Genomic DNA, 19794 nt, shown 5'->3' on the forward strand with positions numbered 1-19794 from the left:
TATTAACAATATATAATAATGTTAATGACATTTTAAATTAATTGAAGATATTTTCTGTTAGCTCTTACAAAATTGGTAATTTATAGAAGTGACAATTTACTTACATGTCAGTATTGCTGACAGTGAAGGCAGTGAAAGGTTTTGCTAATTTTTCAGTGAAACAAATGCAAATGGCTATGAGGATTAGTTGTTAAAGCACAATATGCCATGTCCTTCATGGAGACTTTTTATGAGTTATTGATGTTTCAATCTCAGTGATAGATTTATTTTGAAATCAAAGTGTGTGTGTGTGTTGCATTTTTGCCAAATGGTAAGGGGGATAAGAATAAAATTAAAACAAAAAATTAGTTGTTGACATTTCAGCAAAAAAAATGTTCATCTCAGTGATTTGAATCCAATTCTCACCTTGTACCTCTGAGCCAGCAATAATCCCATTTGTTTTCACCCAGCTTCTCTATGCCCACAGGTAGCAGTTGTAGCATCCAATTCGGTGATATAATTAAAGACGGTAAGTCAATAAAATCAGATAAAAACAAAATTGCTATTTCACTTGGTAAAATTTCTCTTGAGGAATCAGCATTGGATTTTATAGAACTTTGAAAATTCCAACCCATGCCTTTCTTTTGACAGAAGCCTGAGGCTTCTTTCTTCTGTGTTACATTTTAATTTAGAATCACATGTCTTAGAACAATATTAAAATTTTGTGACTATCTTAAAATTGCATTCTTTCATTTTAACTCATCAACTTAGGGTACATGTAGGGGTGTGTGTGAGAGAGACAATGGTAGGGAGAGAAACCCATGTAGTGACCTCTTCATGATTCTGGGGATATCCTCATAGAGGCATATTTTCATGAATTTATTATTTAGAATAAACAGATTTGTAAACTGGTTTTCCATTTCTGCCTTAAAAAAAGCTTTTACCCAAGACTTTGAAATTCTTTCTGTGTTAGTTTTCTCACCTCAAATATGAAGTAGTAATAGTGATTTCATTAATCTTATCTTCATTGAATTCTTAGAACAAGGTAATTTATGTTTACAGGATATTTTGAAACTTCTCAAGGAAAGTACTTCATGGTTACAAGATATAATTTTAAGATGTTTTTCTTTGAAATTTACTCATTACTTAAAAAGTTCTATTATGTTCTTGAGAACAGTTCTATTTTCCTGTCACTTGAAAATATATTATTTTCCTGGCATAAAAATTTCTATGGGTTATATTAGTGAATATCTTATTTTGTGCTTCAGTTGATATTTCTTATTCTTTGGGGAAAATAAAACTATTACTTAATTATTATTTTTTAAAAAGTGTTAAATATTTTCTAGGCATGCATTGTATTGAGCAAATACTTGTCTATTTACTTAAGAGACAAAGGAAGTACTTAGTGAAAGCAGGAAGCAGAAAAAAGTTATTTTTAAGAAGAACAAATAATGCAAAAAGTAAGTAAAAGAGTATTTATCTTGCACTAAACATAGTTCTATCCTGACTACCAGCAATTTTCTTGAAAATTAAAAAGTTAAAGAAAATATGATAATGCCAATTTTATAACAAGAGATACATAAATGATAGTTCAATAATTATTAATAAATATAGTGATGATATGCTGTATTAATGTTAATAATTAATATGGTCAAGTGAGATATCTCTATTTAACCACTATTGTTGTCTTTCTTTAGTGGCTAAATCACATCTGACTCTTTTGTGACCCCATGGACTGTAAGCCGACCAGGCTCCTCTGTCCATGGCATTTCCCAGGCAAGAATACTAGAGTGGGTTGCCATTTCCTCCTCCAGGAGATCCTCCCAATCCAGTGATCGAACCTGAATTTCCTACATTGGTGGGAGAGTCTTTACCACTGAGCCACCAAGTAAGCCCATACATTATCACTATGGGCAATATTAAAGATTTTAATAAAAAGAAAAAGCATACTAGAAAATAATTCCAAAATCTAAATTCAGTCTTCATAGTGGATATTAAGAATTGAAGAGACATAGAGTTTAGCATTGTTTTTTCTCTGGCTTTTTAAACAATCCGGAATCATGTATATGTTAAGACAGGAAAGGAGTCCCTTGGAGACTCAACAGGAAATGTTTCAAAGTAGCCCACTGCTTGCAAAGTGGTGTGGAGGAGGATTTGTGTTCCAACATTTTGCTGACAATTCCAGCATTTTCACTTAGTCTCCTAAAACTCTCCCTGATCCTGAGTAGAACCATGTCTTTTGCCTTGCCTCACAGTGTCAGCTACCTTTGATACTCTTGGCTGCTGTCCAGTACTGCCTTTAAGGCAGGTCATACTGCGCCATATGTAAAATACATTCCTGGGAAATATTCAGGCTATATGAAATACGTTCAAAAACTGTTCCCAGCATCACTTGTTCCTATCACATTTATTTCTTGGTTGACTTTGTTAAGTCTTGTTTATTCTTCAGTTTCTCTTTTGCCTATTCATTCTACCTTCAGGTGACTACAAAATGAAAGTTTATGTATTTATTAATTAAACTAATAGAATTGTTTATATGCAGCAACATTATTAAAAAATTCATGTGCAAAATTTTTGGAGGTATGGAATAGTTGTACTTTTCCCTATGCCTTCTAAATACAACTAAAAACAGGGATGTGATATATAAAATAAACACAAGACTCTGAAGTGTAGAGAGAAGAAAGCAGGCCAGAAAAGACTCTAGAACCTGGGTAATGGTCATGAATGGGTTAGGACTTTCTCCACCAGCTGGAAGGAAGCCCCTCTGTGGACTCACCTGCCCCACACGGCAGTAAGGAGGCACTCTTCCCTTAGAGTAAAAACTCTACAGTAGCTTATTGCTAGCCTTTGTACGCAAGCATCCTTCAATCTGTTAATCCTTTAATTGATGACTCACCGACTCAATGGACATGAATTTGGGCAAATTCCAGGAGACAGTGGAGGATGGAAAGCCTGGCGTGCTGTAGTCCATGGGTTTGCAAAGAATTGGAGGTAACTTAGCAACTGAGCAGCAACAACAAAATAATTTTATCCACACGTATCAGTTTATTATTACAAAAGAGAAGAAAATAAACTGATAACATTCCAGTGAATAATGATAGACACCAGAAAGCAGAATTGTTTTCCTGAAATAAATCAATCCATTGAAATCTACATATTGATGGAATAACATGAGTCTGGGAAAATCTAACCAGAGCGAAACACACGGATATATGTCCTGATGAACCTATTGGTCTTTAAATAAAGGGGAAAAAAATCCTTTACTTATTCAGACAAAATATCCAAGGGAAAGAAATCAGATAATTTTTAGAATCTACTCAATTTTATGCCAGAGTGGGGGAAAAATACATTTTAAAACACTCAAGGAAAGAACATTAAAAAAATCCTAAGTACATCAGCAAATACATATCAGTCAAATAAATGCTAATAAACAGAACAGAATAGATCACAGTCTTGATTAGATAGAATTAGGGTCATAAAAGCATTTTATAAGACAAAGTACAGTTTATAGTCCTATAGCATGCAATTCATATTGATGATGAATCACTTATCAGTATGTGTTTGTGAAATAACACAACAGCCATTTGCATATAACAGAATTTAAGGAATGCAAGGAGAAAGAGATTGAACCACCATCAATAACAGAGGATTTAACATACTTGTCACAGACCTAAATGCATAGTGGACAAAAATTTAGTCAGGGCACAGAAGATCCAAACAACGTAGTCACTAAAAGTTGATAAAGATGGTGAATACATGTACACATAGAAAAGGCAGGAATGAGAGAGAGATACATGATGTGGAAAACACATGTTTATACATATATTTAAAAATAACTGGGGAAATTATGGCAGAATTTTAGGTGATCCTAAGGGAGTCTTCATTTTGTTAGGTGTGAAAATGACATTGTGGTGACATGTGAAGGTGTTTGGTTTCCAGAAATGCATACTGGAGCTTGTATTGAAATAACCTGACAACTCATTTAAACTACCTTTAAAAAGGCATAGATAAAACAAATGTTCAATTATTGATAACTATTTTACATTGGCTATATGGCAGATTGCTTAAATTCCAGTCTATGTCTTTCTCACTGTAAGACCTTGTCTTTCAAACTGTGACTTTATTTACACTCACTCTTCTAGACTAAAAAATGGCTTCAGTATAAATATGCACCCCTTATTGGTGGCTACTCTCCTAGACAGCAGGTTACCTGCTCACAAGTCACCTAACATGATTTGCTGAGGACGTTGCCTTTCAGTAAGAGAAATTGCCAGCAAAGAACAACCCCTGAATTCTGTCTCAGGTTACACCATGGGCTTCCTTTCCATTGACCTTTCTTGGTTTTAATATAACTTTTATTAGATTAAGGAAAATAGACACTTTGGTGCCATGACGCATTCCTGACCTTCCAAGCAGCACAGTTCTGTAGGTGTTTTGATCTCTCGTGTTAGTAGCTGACAGAGTTCTCCAAGCAAACCGTGAAAACTTGTGCCGAGTTTCAGAGCCAGAGCACCTCAGTCTTAGAGCTTTAGTTCCAATTACTGCTTTGTTTTTTCTTTTTTTTTCCTTGTTCATGAGAGTTTGCATTCCTTAGGGCAGAGCTTCTGAAAAATATCTGATGTAGGCCCGGGACTAAGGTTGACTGAACTGGGTCTGGGGCAGGAGTTAAAATAAAAATCTGAGATTTGCTATTCTAGGGCCATGACTAATATAAAATTAATTACCTGAGACACCCAGCAAGGAGAAGCAGAAGTACCTCAGCCAGGACATGGGTGAGTCAACCCGCTACAGCTCAGCAGTGATTGGTGACTTCCTGACAGCCATTCTGAATGAGGGCTCCATGCTGCTATCTGGGAAGTGTTCCTGACTTTGGGGCAGGGTCTTAGATTTTGGGAGGAGGCCAGACAGGTCCAGGCAGGCAGAGAGGCAGAAAATTAATAAATAAAACCCATCCCTTTAAGGAGTAAATGTAAAAAATATAAAGAAAACTGACATAAGAAAGAGTGCTGTTGTACCTTGCTATGAAAAGATAAAAGTAAACTAAGGAAAGTAATCTGGTGGTTTTGTTGTTTTAGCTGCAAAGTCATGTCCAACTCTTTTGTGACCCCATGGACTCTAGCTCGCCAGGCTCCTCTGTCCCTGGGATTTTCCTGGCACGGATACTGGAGTGGGTTGCTGTTTCATTCTCCAAGGGATCTTCCCGACGCAGAGATCAAACTCAAGTCTCCTGCAGTGCAGATGGATTCTTTACTACTGTGCTACCTGGGAAGCCCAAGGGAAGTAATCTAAACATTGCTTTAAGAAAGGTTAGTATCCTTGAGGAGGCATTAATAAAATAAAGAACATATGTGATGAAATGATGAATGGATGTGAAAATCTAACGGAAATCCTGAAAAAAAATTCTGTATGTAAATCTTTCAAAAGGCAAGTTGCCCCTGACTGAGTAGAGTTAAAGAGATAGGTAGTGAACCTGAAGGAATTAGAATGAAACTTGTACCAAATGTGGTAAAGATGGAGGAAAATATGAAGGCAACGATTTTAGACTCAAGGCAGGGGAGAGATGGATGGAGAAGCTTGTATATAAGTCAAATAAAAGTTTAAAAAATGATATAGATTTAAGAAAGTCAAGAAGAAATAGACACTTGCCAAAAGCCACAGTAACATACAAATTCTTGTGGCTTTATGTGGCTTTTGGCTCCAGCAGGGTGTGGCCCTAGGCTTTTTGAGGATGTATGTCAGATCTGTCTCCTGGCTCAGACCGGGGAGCTTCCCCCTCAGGGCATCTTCTCCACCTTGGTTTTGTCTGGCAAGGGCTACCTGTCTGACTTGTGTGTGTCTTGGAGAACTGGAGGATGGTTTGACATTGTTGGTGTGAACAATCTGACACGGGAAGGAACTAGGAAAAGTAGGTAGCGTTTCCCATCTGGGTTCCTAACCTCTTTATCCTTAGACCTGAGATTCATCCACAAGGCCCAGTGAGCCACTTGTAGGGGTACCATTGACTGGACTTCCTGCCCTTTAGCTCCTCTTTTCAGAGACATGGTTTTTTGCAAAGTGTGGGGTTGTCTTTACCAGGCTTTTACTTTCTAGGATCCAGACTAATGACCCTTTCTAGCCAAGACTTGTTAATTGCTCCATTCTCTTCCACATTCCCTAGCCATACATTCTGGAGATTCTATGTATGTTTTTTTTCTCCCATAGTAGAAACAGGCATTTCTGACATATGTCTGGGGTTTTAGTACCCAGAAGCTTATATCCATCTTTTAGAGGCAGTCATGTCTCAAGTAATTAATGGAAGACATTTCCTACCAGAGCTGGTTCTGGGAAATGTTTTCTTGAGAGAAGAGAACCCGGGCGTCTCAGAAAGCTCCTCTGAGGGACCTGAGTTACAGCTGCCACGCTGGCCTCCACATCTTAACAGAAAACCTCTGAATCCAGCTCCTCTCCTCAGTTTTATTCTCCGAGGCGGTCAGTGTGACCTCCTTCTGTTCATCCTCCCAAATTAGTTTCGCTAATGGTGAAAGACCTTGAGTCTCCCTGGCTTTCTGTGAAGTCAAAGTTGCTTCTGCAAGGCTTCCCTTTAAATCAATGCTGTAGCAACTTCCATCCCCCAGGCCTGATTTTTCCCAACTCCATCACACCGTGCTGTGTTTTACAGCTCACAAAAGAGTTTGTACAAAATCTCAACACACACAAACAGGTCTTTTCTCCTTCCTGTTGATGTATGGTGAGAGAGATGTATGATGAGAAAGTTGACTTCAAAATCTTGGCAGCATCTCGTATAAACAAATGCCTGTCCCAGTCCTGGTAGTCATTCATTTGGAGATCAAGGGATCTGGGGTTGTGACTATAAGTCTTAGCTTCAAGACCTGTGCGAAAGTTTCCACAAATCTGTGCCTCCTCCAAGGCCCGTCATCCCTCTTACATTTCATCAGCATCTCTAACAGCAGCATCTCTAACTAGAACTTGGATCCTCTTGTCTTGTCTCAGAGGCCTGCATGATATTCTTTTTAGCTGAAGCCTTTACTACAGAGTCGTAGATACTGGGACCTCTGTCCATACCCCATCCTCAGGGCTGACACACCCATCCTCATGACCACTCAGCACTGAGCCCTGCACTAGGAATTACCCGCATCATAGATAATCCCCGCCCTCAAACCTGGGCCTCCTCCCAGCAATCCATCTGATTGCTTCAGATGGTGGAAAAGGCCCTGGCCCTTTGCCTCAATGTAGGGTAACTCGTCATCTGAGCTCCCAAGTTCCCTGGAGGAGCATCTTAAGCTTCAGCTGTAATCACACAATGAGTTGCTTTCTCCCTCTTCTGAATTCTATCTTATTCATTCTCTCACTCGTGTACTCCACCAAAAAAAAAAAAAAAAAACAAAACCCAGGGAGCTTTCTCAAAGGAATTTTCCATCTCAGTGTTTATTTCTAAGGAACCCAGTCTGAGACAGGTGGTATCAGAAGGGATAGTCTGCTCAAAACCAGGAGGCTGGAGATGGGTCACTCTGTGGTTAGTAGGCAGGAGGAGCAGTGTGGCGTGGAGGTAGATGAAGCATTGGTAGCCCACAGCTGCCGTGGCAGGGCAGGATGTGGTGATGGCTGCTGTGCTGTCTCCAGCAGAAATAAAAGGGAAGTGGTAACTAGGGATTGTGGAATTGCATGATGTGCTAAGCATCACTGACTCTTTGTTGGAGAAAGATAATGACAGGCTCAGAGTGATTCATCAATAGTTCAAGGCAAAATGTGGAAGCCAGATAACCTTCTTGATTACACTTAATAAATCCCTAATATCCTGCATCCAGAGGGCAGATGGAACAGAGGAAAGCTCAGCATCTAATTAGGAGGGAGACTTTGGGTCTAATGGTGAGAGCAGTGGAACCTTAGAGAAGGTTGAAGTAGCCCCAGCTATTCACCTGTACCAAGGTCATGACCTTGAAACTTGAAACAGGGAAGCTGGGTAATGTAGGCAAGAGCCTTTAACAGTGTCCATGTCATTCTTGCCTCAAGATTTGTTAACTTTCCTTCCCTCTCTCACAATATAGTCCACAGTCACCTGGGCCATCTGGAGAGTCTGCTGGACATCTTACTGGTCTATTATACCCATGCCATCATGCTGTGTTAATCACACTGCAGGGCAGTAAGTGACCGGTATGCTGGAGGTCTTGATATACACTCTACAGAGTGTAGGAAATAAACCTGAGGATGAGTCAGGGTGTTCCCACATCAGTGAGGGTCATAAGAATTCAACAGGTTTGCAGCCTATGTGACTTTGCTTCCCAGGTAAGGGCAGGTTGCTACAGTTGACACCACTCAAAACTAAATCAAGGCAAAACACTCTCCGACATACATCACAGCAGGATTCTCTATGACCCACCTCCCAAAATATTGGAAATAAAAGCAAAAATAAACAAATGGGACCTAATTAAACTCAAAAGCTTCTGCACAACAAAGGAAACTATTAGCAAGGTGAAAAGACAGCCTTCAGAATGGGAGAAAATAATAGCAAATGAAGCAACTGACAAACAACTAATCTCAAAAATATACAAGCAACTCCTACAGCTCAACTCCAGAAAAATAAATGACCCAATCAAAAAATGGGCCAAAGAACTAAATAGACATTTCTCCAAAGAAGACATACAGATGGCTAACAAACACATGAAAAGATGCTCAACATCACTCATTATCAGAGAAATGCAAATCAAAACCACTCTGAGGTACCATTTCACGCCAGTCAGAATGGCTGCTATCCAAAAGTCTACAAGCAATAAATGCTGGAGAGGGTGTGGAGAAAAGGGGACCCTCTTACACTGTTGGTGGGAATGCAAACTAGTACAGCCACTATGGAGAACAGTATGGAGATTCCTTAAAAAACTGGAAATAGAACTGCCTTATGATCCAGCAATCCCACTGCTGGGCATACACACTGAGGAAACCAGAAGGGAAAGAGACACGTGTACCCCAATGTTCATCGCAACACTGTTCATAATAGCTAGGACATGGAAGCAACCTAGATGCCCATCAGCAGATGAATGGATAAGAAAGCTGTGGTACATATACACAATGGAATATTACTCAGCCATTAAAAAGAATACATTTGAATCAGTTCTAATGAGGTGGATGAAACTGGAACCTATTATACAGAGTGAAGTAAGCCAGAAAGAAAAACATCAATATAGTATACTAATGCATATATATGGAATTTAGAAAGATGGTAACAAAAACCCTGTGTACGAGACAGCAAAAGAGACACTGATGTATAGATCAGTCTTATGGACTCTGTGGGAGAGGGAGAGGGTGGGGAGATTTGGGAGAATGGCATTGAAACATGTATAATATGATGTATGAAATGAGTCGCCAGTCCAGGTTCGATGCACGATACTGGATGCTTGGAGCTGGTGCACTGGGACGACCCAGAGGGAGGGTATGGGGAGGGAGGAAGGAGGAGGGTTCAGGATGGGGAACACAGGTATACCTGTGGCAGATTCATTTTGATATTTGGCAAAACTAATACAATATTGTAAAGTTTAAAAATAAAATTAATTAAAAAAAAAAAACTAAATCAAAATGCAGGGACACTGACAGACATCTTTGGGTTTGCACTGCAGCACTTTCGACATGTAGATCTCCTGCTCCAGCCTGTTTAGTGGGTACACAGAAGGTGGCTAGGTTTGATCAGGACCAAGAAAAGGCTAGGCATGTGAGTCCTTTGTTCCAAAGGCTGGTCGAGAGCAAGTTCCATGTATCAGTGCAGTCTCCTGGGAACTTTGCGTCCACGGGAGAAGCAGGACAGGGCTCCGCACCCAGTTTGCACATCAGACCACAGCCACGTTTCCTCTTTAAGGAAATAATTGGCTTTTTAAAAATTGTGTATCATTTGAGGCTAAGGTTAAACTTTTAGTTTCCAGTTGGTTATTCTATAAGGAAATGCCTTCCGTCTACTAAATCCAGGGAAAGTGTTAGTTGCTCAATTGTGTCTGACTCTTTGTCACTCTATGGACTGTAGCCTGCCAGGTTCCTCTGTCCATGGAATTCTCCAAGCAAGAATATTGGAGAAGGTTGCCGTACCCTCCTCCAGGGGATCTTCCAGACCCAGGAATTGAAGCTGGGTCTCCCACATTGTAGGCAGATTGTTTACCATCTGAGCCACTAGGGAAGCCTCACTCAATTTAGAAGTTCATTTAACAGTGCTTTATCTGAAATATCCAAGTATATCCAGATTGCAGATTAAAAATCTGGGCATCTGAGGAGAGAAATGTACCACTGAGACTAGGTGGCAAGTGGAGCTTCTACTGAGCTGGAGTTTGTACTTGATCTTTGTCAGAGTTCATTATGCATGCATTTAATCAGGAAAATCATACAAGGAAGAGAGGAGAATGTGGCACCAGTCACAATGGACCTGAGAAAACCACTGTAATGCCAGGGGTTCTATGAAAACTCTCTGGGTTCAGCATCAGTGTTCAGAGGTTAACTCATCCTTTGTATTGTTGAAGGAAATGCTTTGGGTACACAATGGGCTTTGAATAGGTGAAATATTTCCTGGGTTTAGTTTAAATACATAGAACCTCAAACTTGCTTATCACTGGAGTCTTCACAGATTAATCCTAATCAATGTTCTGAAATTTAAAGGACTATGCACTTCATTTTCAAACACTTAATACTAAAATACAGCAATCAAGACAGAATTATCTCAAAATGAGAAATAAAATGATTTTTTTTTTCAGAAAGGTGATGCATTTTTGCTCACTTTCCTTTTGAAAATGTCATCAGTCTATTAGCTAGCTGACAAAAGCTGGGAGTGAAAATTACAAGCTTATATGTATTAATTACTCAGCATGAGGTAAACATGAATATTAAAAATGTCATGAAGAGTTTTTTTAAATGATAATAGGAACTGAAGCATAAAGAAAAAACTTTGATATTTCTTTGTGTTGGTAACCACAAACATTGTTTTTCTGAATAGTCTGTATTTTTTTTTTTAACTAAGATGGCATGCTATTTGGAGAGAAATAATGACCTGTTAGAAAGTCAATTTATTGAAAAAAATGCTTCAAATTGATGGATATGAAAGTCTTTAAAAAAGGCTGAGAGAATAATCAGCCAAGTCACACATGATAGTATATGAGATGGAAAATTAACCTGTAGACTTAGGATTTTCATACACACCTCATTTCTCTACATCTAAAGTAAGATTTCTCTAGTTGCATTTCAGTTTTATCATCTTCCTACTTTTGAGCTTCACTACAGTATTTCACCCTGGAGAAGGAAATGCCAACCCACTCCAGTATTCTTTCCTGGGAAATCCCATGGACAGGGGAGTCTGGCAGCTACAGTTCACGGGGTCACAAAGAGTCAAGACATGGCTAAGCGACTTAGCACAGCACAGCGCTGTATTTCACAGACTCACCAGGCTCCTCCATCCATGGGATTTTCCAGGCAAGAGTACTGGAGTGGGGTGCCATTGCCTTCTCTGCACTTAATATATAGTATCACCCAATTGTTTTTATGACTTTGTAGAAGAAAGATCACTATGTATAAGAATTTGTTTACATGTAATCTTTTCACATTTAAACAATATTATCCAGCCCACTTATTTTTTTTAACTGCAACTCTCTTCCAGATGTCATTTTTAGTTTTTTTATTTAAAAAATGTTTTTATACACAGAATTAGTGTTCATATCTTCATTAATCTCAAAAGACACAACATTTTTGCAAGATGTAAGTCAAGACAAACTTCAAGCAGTATGAATATGTTATTTCTTTTTGCAGTTGTGAGAATTACTGTGGTTTTGCTGAAATGCATCCCATTTTGAGAGACTGCCAAATTGGGATTGTTTTTTGATGGTTTTCAAATAAATGATGCACTTTCAGAGAAGTGCTCAAGATTCCAGAAGCACTAAATAGACAAATAGGAAAGGACACTACTGCCACGGTGTAGTGAAAATACACTTACATGTTTGCTTGCTTGTTTATTTATTTATAACTTGCCCACTTCAGCAAAGATTTAAGGCAGTTTGATTAAGTTGTATGCTACTTTAGAAGAGGGCATTTGAACATCTCCCAAATGTAATGTATTAGAACCAGGTGGAGTGAACATGTTAGATGGGACAAATCATTCTCCCTGGAGGAGATAAGCAATTTAATATTTTGATATTTCTGCAGCTGCTGCTGCTAAATCACCTCAGTCGTGTCCGACTCTGTGCGATCCCTTAGATGGCAGCCCACCAGGCTCCCCCGTCCCTGGGATTCTCCAGGTGAGAACACTGGAGTGGGTTGCCATTTCCTTCTCCAATGCATGAAAGTGAAAAGTGAAAGTGAAGTCGCTCAGTCGTGTCCGACTCTTCATGACCACATGGACTGCAGCCCACCAGGCTCCTCTGTCCATGGGATTTTCCAGGCAAGAGTACTGGAGTGGGTTGCCATTGTCTGTGACAATTTGTTTTCTGGTTAAGAATGACCGTCTTCCCCGCCTCACTCCTCACTTTCTTTCTTTTTGAAACAGATTTGTGAGTAAAAAGTGGAAGATAAAGCTTCACATTTAACAAATATTCCCTGTTTCACCAAGTAAAAATTTTAAAATCCCTTCTTACTCTTGAGAGCACAAGAGGGAGATGGAATTTGGTTTCTTTAACTAAACTCTCAGGTGTTAAGATGGGGGCTGTTTTATTTTACATGTTCAGAAGAATTTTTACTACTCTTGAGAATAAGGGGAATGGAGCTAGCTAAGAAAACCAGACTCTGAGGTGTTAGTGGGGACTGTTACTTGACATGTCAAGAGAAGTCTTGTATAAGTTGAGGTATCTCTTCCAGCTTCTCACTCAATGGGCCTTTGAAAAGCAAGTCCTTTGGCGATCAGTGGAGTGAGGAGACAGCCTTAGTTCATTTAGAGTTGTCCTGCATCTACTTAGCAAAACTGGAGCTGTATCTTCCAGAATTCCCTTCTCTTCAGAGTTCTGGGGGAATTGCGGTTTCCTTCTTTGTATGCATCTTTTGCATCAGAAGTGGGAGGAACCATCAGTCTAGTTTGCTTCTGTGCCAGCGCAGGAAGCCAGGCGTTGCTGCTGGTCCTCACCCTTGCTGTCTGCCACACTTGTCACCTTGTGGCTATCGCAGCTGCCACAGATCCCTCTTCCACTTGTCTGTCTTCAGGGCCAGGTGGATGATGTGATGCGGTTGGAGGCTGTGAGGTCATCAGAGACCCATATACTTTCATCCTCTTGGTTTCCAGCTTGTTTTCATAGTTTTCTATTATAGAAAAAAAAAGTATGTTTGTTACAGAAAATTTAGAACATACAGAAAGCTAATAAAACAAGCATCTGTGACCCTGACGCCCCATCGTGTGTGCATCAGTGGCTCAGTCCAGTCCAATTCGTTGCGACCCCACGGACTGTGACCCGCCATGCTTCTCTGTCCATGATATTCTCCAGGTAAGAATACTGGAGTGGGTTACCATTTCCTCCTCCAGGGGATCTTCCCAACCCAGGGATCAAACCCACGTCTCCTGCATCTCCTGCTTTACAAGGAGATTCTTTACTGTTGAGTCATTAGAGAAGCCAGTGCCACATCAAATGTCTCATAGTATTTTCATGTATATTATCTTGTCAGTCATACATATGTGCATGTATATATGTATATATTCATATATGTGCACTTCTTTAAGTGTATAATACATAAAATATGAGACTATATACAAAAATATATGTTTATGGTAGAACATATAAAAATGTTCAGTCATTCAGTCATGTCCACCTCTTTGCAGCCCCATGGACTGCAGCACTCCAGGCCTCACTGTCCATCACCAACTCCCAGAGTTCACTCAAACTCATGTGCATTGAGTCGGTGATGCCATCCAGCCATCTCATCCTCTGTTTGTCTCCACTCCTCCTGCCTTCAATCTTTCTCAGCATCAGGGTATTTTCTAATGAGTCAGTTCTTTTAATCAGGTGGCCAAAGTATTGGAGTTTCAGCTGCAGCATCAGTCCTTCCAATGAATATTCAGGACTGATTTCCTTTAGGATGGACTGTTGAATCTCCTTGAAGTCCAAGGGACTCTCAAGAGTCTTCTCTAGCACCACAGTTCAAAAGCATCAATTCTAGGGTACTCAGCTTTCTTCAAAGTCCAACTCTCACATCCATACATGACCACTGGAAAAACCATAGCCTTGACTAGATGGACCTTTGTTGGCAAAGTAATGTCTCTGCTTTTGAGTATGCTGTCTAGGTTGGTCATAACTTTTCTTCCAAGGAGTAAGCGTCTTTTAATTTCATGGCTGCAGTCACCATCTGTAGTGATTTTATATAAAAAATACTATAACATATTGGTATGTATTATATTGGTATATGTATAACATTTTTTTAAATTGGGGGTTATATTGCCTATCAGATCAGATCAGTCGCTCAGTCATGTCCAACTCTTTGCGACCCCATGAATCGCAGCACACCAGGCCTCCCTGTCCATCACCAACTCCCGGAGTTCACTGAGACTCACGTCCATCGAGTCAGTGATACCATCCAGCCATCTCATCCTCTGTCGTCCCCGTCTCCTCCTGCCCCCAATCCCTCCCAGCATCAGAGTCTTTTCCAATGAGTCAACTCTTCACATGAGGTGGCCAAAGTACTGGAGTTTCAGCTTTAGCATCATTCCTTCCAAAGAAATCCCAGGGCTGATCTCCTTCAGAATGGACTGGTTGGATCTCCTTGCAGTCCAAGGGACTCTCAAGAGTCTTCTCCAACACCACAGTTCAAAAGCATCAATTCTTCGGCTCTCAGCCTTCTTCACAGTCCAACTGCCTATAGAGTTATTTAATTTGCAATTTTCTCATTGCAATTTGTTATTAGGTTTTCTTCAATTCCTTAAATGTTCTTGAGAGTATATTTAAATAATTGTGTACAATTATTATACATCCTTTACTTACCCAGTCATCAGCTGAATGGGTATTCATATTCTCTTTTTTTTTTTTTATTACAAGCAACATTAATTAAGAAAAAACTATTAGGTAATATTTTGTGTGAACATTTGTTTCCTGAGCATAGTTTTCAGGACTTAGAATTTCTGATTTAATGGACTTTTTTTTAAATGCTCTTGATACTTAAGTTGCTAAGTTGCCCTTGTTAAGGACTGAATGTTTGTGTTTCCCCCCAATTCACATGTAATTGATTATGTGCTAATTAATTGTTTGCCCCTTATATGCTTATTTCTCATGTTTATTTCTTTTGTTGGATGTCTATACATGTCACTCTTTTTTGCATTAGTGTGTCCTCTTTACACTGAAAGGTATTGTTATACAAAGAAAGATGCAGGGCGTCTGATTATCCATTTTTATTTACTGTGTTCCTTGTGCTTGACCTTGGTTGATGTTTGTTTTTATTCAACATTTTATTATTTTTATTGGATAAATAAGAAAGTAAAACACAGTAACTTCAAATATATAAAACTTTGTAAAAGTGAGCAGAGTATAGAATATACTGTTACTTTTAAAAATAAAATACAATTTGATATGTATTTCTTCTAAAATATCTGGCTTCCTTTCTTTCTTCCTCACTCCCCTGATTGACAGGACAAATCAAAGTAAATCAAAATATTTATTATATGAAAATTAGTATGTGGTGAAATTTAGATAGACTTAGGTAGTGTAAGTTGCAACTGAATTTGAAAATAGTTTGGCAGAGATCGTATAGACATAAATACTTGGAGAGTTTGAGGTTTGTGATGAAATTATCCTGGTCAGCAAGATAAGAAGAGAGAATAATTGGCTGACAGAAAGTGAGATAAAGACTAAGGCTCAATTAGATTTATGGATAAACTAAGGACATAATGGGATTTCTGTCCAGTGGGAGCAAGGTTCACAAGATTAAATTGTGAAGCCTCCAGTATAGTTGCTCTGGTCCTGGTCTTATCCTCATGATGATGGGAATACCATGCAAATGAGGTCAAGATGAAATACATTTACATGGAGCGCCCTTAAAGAACTACTTCCACAAGTTTTGTAGAGGAAAAACATTTGTGGTTGAAATTTAAAGATGCCGTGCTAAGCTATATATTCTAGACTTCCTTACCATCTATTCTAGACTTCCTTAAAATCTTGGGTAACAGGTGCAAAAATAATTCTTTTATGTACGTAGGCTGCCTCAGCCATTCTACTTGATGTATTAATACGTGACAGCATAGGAGAAAACCCCGGACTGGGGCCATCCCTTTTGTAACATGGGTCCCTATGTTGTTTCCAAGGGTAGACACCCACTGCTTCTCCTGCTCTCCTCAGCCTTGCTTCCAGGAAGAACTGAATCCCTTAAAATGATGAATATTTAGACGAGTAAGTTAACAATACATTGCAAATACTTATTTTTTCCAACTTCCATTTGTTTCTATCTTCTTTATAGTTTGGTTAATATTTCTTATGTCTTTATTAGTTCATTGTTATATTTCAGTTGTACAGAAGTTACATGTGTGGTTGGTCAAATTTTTTTGTATGTTGCTTTTCTGTATGATATCTTTCCTTAGTTATTGTTTTTCTACTCTATGATCATTTAAATGTTAGCCTACAGTTATCTCTATGGTTTCTATTTCTATGTCATCTCTAAATTATCAGTTCAGTTCAGTCACTCAGTTGTGTCTGACTCTTTGTGACCCCATGGACTATAGCACACCAGGCCTCCCTGTCCATCACCAACTCCCAGAGTTTACTCAAACTCATGTCCATTGAGTCGGTGATGCCATCCAACATCTCATCCTCTGTCATCCCCTTCTCGTCCCGCCTTCAATCCTTCCCAGCATCAGGGTCTTTTCCAATGAGTCAGTTCTTTGCTTGAGGTGGCCAAAGTATTGGAGTTTCAGGTTCAGCATCAGTCATTCCAATGAGTATTCAGGACTGATTTCTTTTAGGATGGACTGGCTGGATTTCATTGCAGTCCAAGGGACTCTCAAGAGTCTTCTCCAACACCACAGTTCAAAAGCATCAGTTCTTCAGCATTCAGCTTCCTTTATAGTCCAACTCTCACATCCGTATATGACTACTGGAAAAACCATAGCTTTGACTAGAAGGACCTTTGTTGGCAAAGTAATGTCTCTGTTTTTTAATATGTTGTCTAGGTTGGTCATAACTTTTCTTCCAAGGAGCAAGCGTCATTTAATTTCATGGCTGCAATCACCATCTGCAGTGATTTTGGAGCTCCCCAAAATAAAGTCTGTCACTGTTTCTACTGTTTCCCATCTATTTGTCATGAAGTAATGGGACCAGATGCCATGTTCTTAGTTTTCTGAATGTTGAGCTTTAAGCCAACTTTTTCACTCTCCTCTTTCACCTTCATCAAGAGGCCCTTTAGTTCTTCTTCACTTTCTGTCATAAGGGTGGTATCATCTGCATATCTGAGGTTATTGATATTTCTCCCAACAATCTTGATTCCAGTTTGTGCTTCATCCAGCCCAGCTTTTCTCATGATGTGCTCTGCATATAAGTTAAATGAGCAGGATGACAATATACAGCCTTGATGTACTCCTTTCCCAATTTGCAGCCAGTCTGTTGTTCCATGTCCAGTTCCAACTGTTGCTTCCTGACCTGCATACATATTTCTCAAGAGGTGATCACTCTTGGTGATCTGGTATTCCCATCTCTTTAAGAATTTTCTACAGTTTATTGTGATCCACACAGTCAAAGGCTTTGGCATAGTCAATAAAGCAGAAGTAGGTGTTTTTCTGGAACTCTCTTGCTTTTTTAATGATCCAATGGATGTTGGCAATTTGATCTCTGGTTCCTTTGCCTTTTCTAAATCCAGCTGAACATCTGGAAGTTCACAGTTCAGGTGCTGTTGAAGCTTGGCTTGGAGAATTTTGAGCATTACTTTGCTAGCGTGTGTGATGAGTGCAATTGTGTGGTAGTTTGAACATTCTTTGGCATTGCTTTTCTTTGGGATTGGGGTGAAAACTGACTTTTTCCAGTCCTGTGGCCACTGCTGAGTTTTCCAAATTTGCTGGCATATTGAGTGCAGCACTTTCACAGCATCATCCTTTAGGATTTAAAATAACTCAACTGAAATTCCATAACCTCTACTAACTGTTCGTAGTGATTCTTCCTAAGGCCCACTTGACTTCACATTCCAGGATGTCTGGGTCTAGGTGAGTGATCATAGCTATATTATTATAGTTGAGTTGTAGACTTTAAGAACTTTAATAAATCTGGAAGTTACCTTTATAGTATGAAATGGTAATTTTATTTTATCCCCTTGTATATCAAATTGTCCTTGGCATCTTAAATACCATTCTTTGTTAGTTTATCATAAATTAACATACATATATACTTGAGGATTTTTTTTATTGTTTTTGTTTTTTATTCTGTTCTTTTGCTTTTTTTTTTCACATTTGTAGTTTTCTACTGCGCTAGAATAGAGAAGAAACTCTGCTTCAATATTTTAGTTGTATAAACAAAGGAGAAAAAAAACCCATCTTTTGAAGCATACTTGGTGTTTCAACACAGCTTATCATACTCTGTTCTTATGTACTTGGATTGGGTCTCACAGAGAGCCAGATCTTTATCTCAGGATAGAGTAATCTCAGGCTGAACTTCTTAAATATCAGTGAGCTTAGAAATCATCTTACTGAAGCTAAGTTACTTCAGTCGTGTCAGACTGTGTGCAACCCCGTGTACTGTAGCCTGACAGGCTCCTCTGTCCATGGGATTCTCCAGGCAAGAATACTGGAGTAGGTGGCCATTTCTTCTCTTGGGGATCTTCCCAACCCAGGGGTCAAACCCTTGTCTCTTAAGTCTCTTGCACTGGAAGGCAGCTTCTTTACCACTATCACCACCTGGGAAGCCCCAGAAATCATGTTGGGTGCAAATAAAACGTACAGATTCTCAGCTGAGTTGCAGGGGATTTCTAGCCAAAGAGTCTGGGGTGGGCCCCGAGGCCTACACCTTTCGCAAGTGTATAGATAATTTTGATCTAGACATTGATGTGACCAAAACCTTAAGAAACTCAATCCAAAGTTTGGTTGAGTTTTATAAATTAAAGTGTTCATTGGAAAAAAATTTTTTGAATTTATTCTGGAAACTGATTTCATGGCTGAAATCTAACAATAGAATTATTTTATTTTATTATTTATTCTATTCCAAATAATTTGTTTGGACATAAGGATATTAGCCAATTGCCATTCTGAAAGTAAAATTGACTCCAAGCTTAAATGCAGACTCCATTTTATCTTTAACAACTATGTTAAAGCCAGCTGATTTTTAGTTCATGGCTTGAGGAGTGGATAAAAATGGCTAAGATACATCATCTAGCATCATTCAATAGTTGTCTCCAGACAGCTGTGAGAAGAATACATGTGAAATATTAGTAGAAGCCATGATTGCTGAGCTTCTCAAGAGAAATTTTAGAGTAGCCAAAATTCCTGAGTCTGGTGCAGGTGGGGAGCAACTGAAAAATGACTGGTTTTGTATTTGTCATGCGAGCCAATGACAAAGTTAGGTTGATGTCAGGCAGGTAGCACTTTCCATAAAAACAGTTATAGTTTTACAAAACTTAATAAAGTGACTATATATTGTATGTGAAATATGTGAGTAAGCTGTGCTTTTGACCGTGTGAGAGAGTAGAGTTGCTGAAGAACTACTTTTCACAAAGGAGTCCAGAAGAAATCCAAAATTAATGAGGGAGGGAGAGGAAGAGAGAGAGAGACAGAGAGAGAGCCCACTCAGAGTAGGGACGCTGGAGAACAGGCCTGCGTATCCCTCAGTGAAAGGCAGCAGGAACAGCCAAACCTACACTACAGTCAGAGCCAAAGATTTAAACAGTCCAGGGAGACTTTATTGAAGCCTGTTGCAG

Source organism: Bos javanicus, chromosome 24, assembly GCF_032452875.1.
Source record: "Bos javanicus breed banteng chromosome 24, ARS-OSU_banteng_1.0, whole genome shotgun sequence".
Lineage (NCBI taxonomy): Eukaryota > Metazoa > Chordata > Mammalia > Artiodactyla > Bovidae > Bos > Bos javanicus.